Source organism: Hipposideros armiger, unplaced genomic scaffold, assembly GCF_001890085.2.
Source record: "Hipposideros armiger isolate ML-2016 unplaced genomic scaffold, ASM189008v1 scaffold_174, whole genome shotgun sequence".
Classification (NCBI taxonomy): Eukaryota; Metazoa; Chordata; class Mammalia; order Chiroptera; family Hipposideridae; genus Hipposideros; species Hipposideros armiger.
This window is the reverse complement of record NW_017731524.1, coordinates 2,033,611-2,040,261: the sequence shown is the minus strand read 5'-3', so window position 1 is coordinate 2,040,261 and position 6,651 is coordinate 2,033,611. Positions and strand designations below refer to the sequence as shown.

The 6,651-nt window shown below is 37.8% G+C and overlaps 1 protein-coding gene across 5 annotated transcripts in view; it reads right to left on the bottom strand.

The window, feature by feature from the left end:
• PIBF1 (progesterone immunomodulatory binding factor 1) overlaps positions 1-6,651 on the bottom strand; it is a 203,085-nt gene that overhangs the window by 13,727 nt on the left and 182,707 nt on the right. For 3 of the 5 annotated variants that reach the window (XR_002125127.1, XR_002125128.1, XR_002125129.1), the window contains exon 18: positions 2,439-2,621. The exons of the other annotated variants lie outside the window; for them this stretch is intronic. The gene's annotated coding sequence lies outside the window, so the exon portion shown is untranslated. The remainder of the gene's footprint in view (positions 1-2,438; positions 2,622-6,651) is intronic. 5 annotated transcript variants of the gene reach the window in all.

Sequence of the window (6,651 nt, the reverse complement as noted above, 5' to 3'; positions counted from 1 at the left end):
CCCCCCCCCGACCCCCAGGTCATCCAACTTCACAGCCTCACTTCAACGCTAAGAAACTCCTACTTCTAATTCAGCTTACCAGCTAAATTACATCAGGAAGAGCCTGCAATTGTGTTCCTGACACTAGAAGTTGAAAAATTAATTTTTAAAATGTGAATGTACATAGGTAGATATCTTGAGGTCTGAGCCTAGTTTGGTGACATAAATCTAGACTGAATATTAAAAAGTGAGACCAGAGCTTCCAAACAAATGTGACAAGAAAGTATTATAGGTATGATGAGCTACTGATCTCCTCAACCCTCAGAGAAGGCTGGAGCCTCTCCAATCTACCAGCAAAGTTCATTTGCCCTGGTGTGCCATACAAACAGTATAGTTTTCTAGGTGTGTTCTGATGTAAAAACTGTTGGAGGCCATGGAGTTAGGACATAATCCTGTGGTAATGCTACCCTGGTGCGGCATCCTGTGTCACCTGTCTTAATACATCCCATTGTATTCATTACATTCCTATATTACAAATAACTGCTAAATTCCATTTTTGATGAAATTACAAATGTTTCTTCTTGAATAATGAGAAAAACTGTATTTATAACCTATCTACTTAAAAATTTAAAGAATTGTGACAATATACACATAAAACTTAACTACCTTGGCCATTTAAAAATGTACAGTTCAGTAGCATTAGTACAGTCACATTGTGCTACCATCACCACCACTCATTCACTGAACTCTTATCTTACGTAACTGAAACTCTGTACTCATTAAACAGTAACTCCCCATTCCCCCTGATCCCTGGCAACCATCATTCTATTTTCTGCCTCTATGAATCTGACTACTTTAGGTATGTCCTATCTATTTTTATTCCTCTTTTGTCCTAAGGGAAAGTGCTAATGAGTGGTGAAATGACTAAGTTAGGCAAAAGAATGTAGTAAGACAGGAAAAAAGTCTATAGAATATATATATATATATATTATACATCTTATTCTTGAATAATGAAAAGGAGCACCAAGTAGAAAATATTTTGTGAATACTGTACTTTCGCTGTCCTTGGAATTTCTCACCCTGAAACCCTCATTGTCCAAATTCTGGAGATTCTTCAAGGTCACGCTCCAATACGTTCTTGTTCCGGGAGCCGATCAATATCACAGCATCTATCACAGCAGTTTGTATTTCCTTTAAAGCAGTCTACTAATTACATCTTACACTACTGTTTGTTGACTTATCCTTGATCCAGAGGGGAAGCATCTTTAAAGCTGACTTAATGACCAGAGATTCTCTTCTATAATGTTTAACACAGGTTCTTGCATATAGTCAGCATGCACTTGTTGAGTTGGATTTTTATCCTCATTTGGCAAATACTTACTGAGTATCTGTGTGTTTGTGTGCTGGGCGAGGCGATGGGAACACAGCTCCTGTCCTTCAAGCATTAACGTTCTGTGGTCCCATCTAGTCTTAGTTAGCACATTAAAGGCCTGCAAAAAAACTCTGCCACATCTGTGATTTCAGTGGCCGGAGCTTTTATAGAAAATGCACCTTTTGGGGTTATTTTCATATGTAAACATCACATGAGCACTGTAAAACAGTCATGTGAATATAAAAGCACGTAAAGAAAAATGTCTCTAGCTCTTACTCCCCTTCTCCTCTGTATCACAGCTCTGCCTCCACTCCGCTGCCCAGCTAATAGTAGTTTTGTGCTTTCCTCATATTTTTAATGCATATATAAACACGCATCCATCCCTCCACCCATTATTCAATTTAATATCAGGGAAAAATACCAACAACAAATAATCTCAGCCAAAAGATCTGGAAGTAAATTAGAAATGTTTCCATTTTAGCTATAAAACCATAAGATTATGAAATGATTAGGTCTTATTTTCAAATGTTTGCATCACAAATTCCTTATTAACAGGATCAGAGAAGATGTAAAAAATATTGTTATGGAAAATTGAAAATATTCAAAATAATAATTGTAAAAATTATGATGCCTTAAGAGCATAATAGCATGTTAGTATAAAAGAAGTCCAGACAGACCTCATTTCATATAATTTTTCTTCTAATTTTACAGATTAAGAACCAGCTCGAGCATTTAAATGACTTGTACCAGGTGACCCAGTCAGTTCACATTTTCTGCATTACTAGCACACAGTCTTGACTTGACTGGTTTACAGTATCACTTCTCGGTTTTCATTAGAACATGGGTGAACTCATACTCTCAAACATTTTCTCTTATCATAAAAGCAGTTCATTGTAGGAAACTGCCCCCCCCCAAATATAGATATGCATAAAGATGTCCTATTAAAAACCACCCAATGAATACTCTGTAGTTTGAATCTTCTTAATTTTATTCTCACTGTATAACTTTATCTTGAGGACTAGAGAGATCTTGCTATTACTTATGTACTGGTTATAGTCAGGATTTCAGGATATCAGAATCAGCTTACCAGCTGAAGTCAGATGGGCAGCACAACAGGGTCAGAAGAATAGTTAGTTCACTGCTTGGCACAGACAAGGGTCAGAAAAGCAGATCAGAGAGTGTGATAGGCTTTAAGTCTTTGGTGGATCTTGCGGTTTTCAACTGATCTTATGGTTCCCATTATCATCAATGTACTCTGTGTGCTCTCTTCCTGTAGATTATAACATAATAGGCATACATACAGTGCTTGCCATAATCTCAGCTCACTTTCTGAGGAAAACTTGCTTGCCATGGTCCTTCTGAATAAACAGCCGTAGGCAGCCGCATTTTTTTTTTTTTTAGCTGAGCCATCCCGCCACCTGTTGGCAGCTCACGGCTGCTCAGCTCGGGCTGACTCGAACCGCTGTTGCTCAGAGCTNCGTCGCCGGTGACTCATGGCAGCCCAGCTCCAGGTTGAGCTGTTGTTCAGCATCTTAGCTGTAGAGGGCAGTGTCACTGGCTCTCATATGTGGGATCTGAACCGGGGCCCTTTGGCGTCCCAAGCCAGCTCTTAACCAATGCGCCACTTGGCCGGCCCTCAATAAACCTCTTTTGAATGAACAAATGAATGAATGTTGATTTGGTCTGCTGTGACCAAAGCGTCTCAGTTCTATTTAAGTCTGTACATAAAGTCTCATGACAGTCTATAGTTACGAGTTTCCCCTATGTCATACTGTTTAGGTAGAAGTTAGGAGGAGGAGAGGTGGGTGGGAGGGGGTCCATGGTTCCTACAGAAAAAGCTCATAAATAGCTTTAACTGCCTTCAGCCACGCACCTGTTTTTACAGCAGATGAGCAGAGGTGGTCTGGAGTAAGACAAGGATCTGAGTCAACACACTTCCACGCCCTCCCATGGAAAAGCATGCACCTCCTTTACCTGCCAAAACAATATGTCACTCCCCCACCCCACGCAGCAAACTATAAGTCCTCGGGACAACAGGCCTAGGTCTCTCTCTGTCCCTCTTGTGCGCTGGCTCTGTCTCTCTCTCTCTCTCTCTCCTCCTCTGCCCCTCCTCGGCTAGGCCCGTTCTCAGAGAAGAGAAAGTATCACTAATAAACCCCGCTTGCACACTAATTAGCTTGCTGACCTTTGCTTCTTTACCGTGTCGGCAAGAACAATTGAGGCTTCCATTAACAATATGAAAGAAAATGCCACTACGGTAATATGGCTCCAACAAATCTAAGGCAACATCGCCCTTTATAAACATAGTGGACAGTGTGTATGATTCTAAGTAATGTCACAACTGCTAAGTGAAAGTGACAATAACAGTAAGACATGGAAATAGCGTATCCTGTTGTATGAGTTCAAATTCACTGATACATTCGCTCTTTCTATTGGTGAAATTCTGCCTTCAGTCATATTACTGTCTGAAATTCAGGTTCTCTCTTAATCGCATTAGGATACACTATGTTAGAGTGATTTCTTTCTTTTTAAAAAATTATTAGTTTCAGGTGTACAGAACAATGCAATAGTTATTCTTTTCACCCCTCACAAAGTGACAACCTCCCTCCCCATTCAACCGCCCCCTCCCCCGATATCTTACATATGGATTACAATCCCATTGACTCCACTCCCTACACTGTACTCCACATCCTGTGACTATGTATACATATTAAATTATAGTTGACAAGCGTTTTCTCATTTACATCACTATCTATGTCTAATCACTACCAAAATTCAAACAAATTCCAATGTAGATAACAGTGATTCTGGAAAGTTGATGTCTGATTCTCATGAGATGTATATTCTTCATTTCTAGGTAGGTATTTTGTCAGTAAGGTATTATTAGTGACAGCCCTAAATTCCAGATACTGGAAATTTCTAAGCCTTTATCACTCCTGAATAGTACTGAGCAATGGACATAAGCGAGATCACGGATTAGCAAATTCAGGTCTCTGGTCTGCAACAGGCAGTAGATACTGCATGTGGCTCAGAAGTCTAAGACATTTACTGTCTTGCTCTTCAAAGAAAACTTTGCCAACTCCTGATAGATGACTGTTAAATGAAGTGGGCACAATAACACAATTCAGATACATAATTAACTGCTTTTTATTTTGGTTTTATTAACGATTATTATTACCTGAAACTAATAAAAAAAATTAAAAAGCCAGAAGAGGGCATCTTGGCAAGATAGAAAAAGGCCTAGATGAGGAGGTAGAAACCTGGATCTTTCCCCAGCTTTGTCTCAAACTCACTTTGTGGTTTTGAGTCATGTAACATCTCTGAGTCTCAAGTTACAGTGAAAAGGAGGCTGAAGTTTGCCTGACATAATAATGTATGCGACAGGTAGGGCTGCTGTAACAAAGTATCACAAATTGGTAGTTTAAATGACAGAAATTTATTTTCTTACAATTGTGGAGGCTGGAAGACCCAGCTCAAGGTGTCAGCAGGGTTTGCTCTTTCTGAGGGAAGGATCTGTTTCAGGGCTGTCCCCTGGGCTTGCAGATGGCTGTCTTCTCCCTGTGTCTCTTCACAGAGCTATCCCTCTACACCATGTCTCTGTGTCCATGTTTCCTTTTTTTATAAAGACACCAGTCATGTTGGGTTAGGACCCACCCTAAAAACTTCCCTTTAACTTGATTATTTCTCTGTACACCCAGTCTCCAAACAAGGTCATATTCTGAAGTACTGGGGGGTGGGTGGGTTAGGACTTCAACATATAAAGTTTGAGGATGGGGGATACAATTCAGTCGAGAACACTTAACGTCACAGAGGTGCTATGATAATCAGATGACACAACTTTATGAAAGCCCTTTGCAGAAGGTTCTGTGCAAACTCAAATTTTAAGAAAATCATTAAGAACATTATAAAAAAATGGCGTTCAAGCAGTAACTTGGGGGGCAAACACTGACTTAAGAGCCAGAATTCCCAGGACTCAGCAAACTGGTCAAGTCCCTTAGCTGGTTTCCCTGTTTTCACTTTTTGGATCATGAGGAAATTAGGCTCATGATTTCTACTATGACTTTAGCTCTAATATTCTGCTAGTTCTAATTTCATTGCTTTATAATAACTTTCTGATTATAAGAAATGAACATTCATTATAGAATAATTGGAATACATCTAAAAGCATAAGAAAAAAGAATTAGCCATAATGTTATAACTCTGTAAGAACCTCAGTGTTCACATTTTGGTATTTTTCCTTCTAATTTTTCTCCCAAATATGTAGAGAGAGATGTTATATGTAATGATATATATGTCATATATTATATATATATATATAATGAGTGATTGATATATACATAAAATACTCATTAGGCACATATTCTTTTTATACATTGGAGTGCATAGTCTCTATACAATTCTGTATCTGGCTTTTTTCACCTGATATTATAAGATTTTCTCCTACATCATTAAAATTCTTTAAATATGCAAAACAAGTTACTAAAAATTACAAAAACTCCTTTAGCTATTTAAACAGTGTTTTTTATATTACTATTTTAATAAAGTTATTTACCCTTCATACCCATAAAATGGCATTTTATATAACAAATGTTGTTATGCCTCTTCAGTTACTAACAGAGTTAATCTTTTAACTGAGGTGGGCTCTTATTTCCTGACTATTTCACGTTTTTTTAAAAAGACTCTTATATTCTCCATTATATGAACCAGTATGAATGTTATGAGACATAAATTACTTAAAAGTGACCTTTTATATTGGAAAAATTGCTTAAATATTTATATGCTGAATTATATTTGTAATTTTATAAAGGAATGGTACAAATTAATGAAACCTTTGGTTTATTAGTGGAGTGTTAACAGGCCCTAAAATAAACTGTATTTAGTAAAGAGCTCAGAGGGCTGTGGTAGAAACAAGTGACAGGATTGACAGAAAACCTACCAGAAGTAATTTTCTATGTTACAATGTAATTCTGGAGATAAATGAGTCATAAGATAGGTACCTTTGTGCCATCCAGAAGCAGCCAACTGAAACACTAATATATAACTTGGGAACTATAATATATTGAGAAAGTATGTAAAATTGAGAAAGAATGATGACTGATAATGCAGATCTAATAAACTAGGTTGAGTATTCCTGGAATCTGGAAAAAGAGCAAGAAATTAAGAATCTATTGGTGCTCTATTCCTGCCACTTTTCTAAAGAAAGACTATGTTTAGTAGATAAAATTACTTTGTTTTGCAAAAAAGATATAAGCTGGGACTCGAATAAATAAATATTTATGACTCCTCAGAGGCAGGGCCTA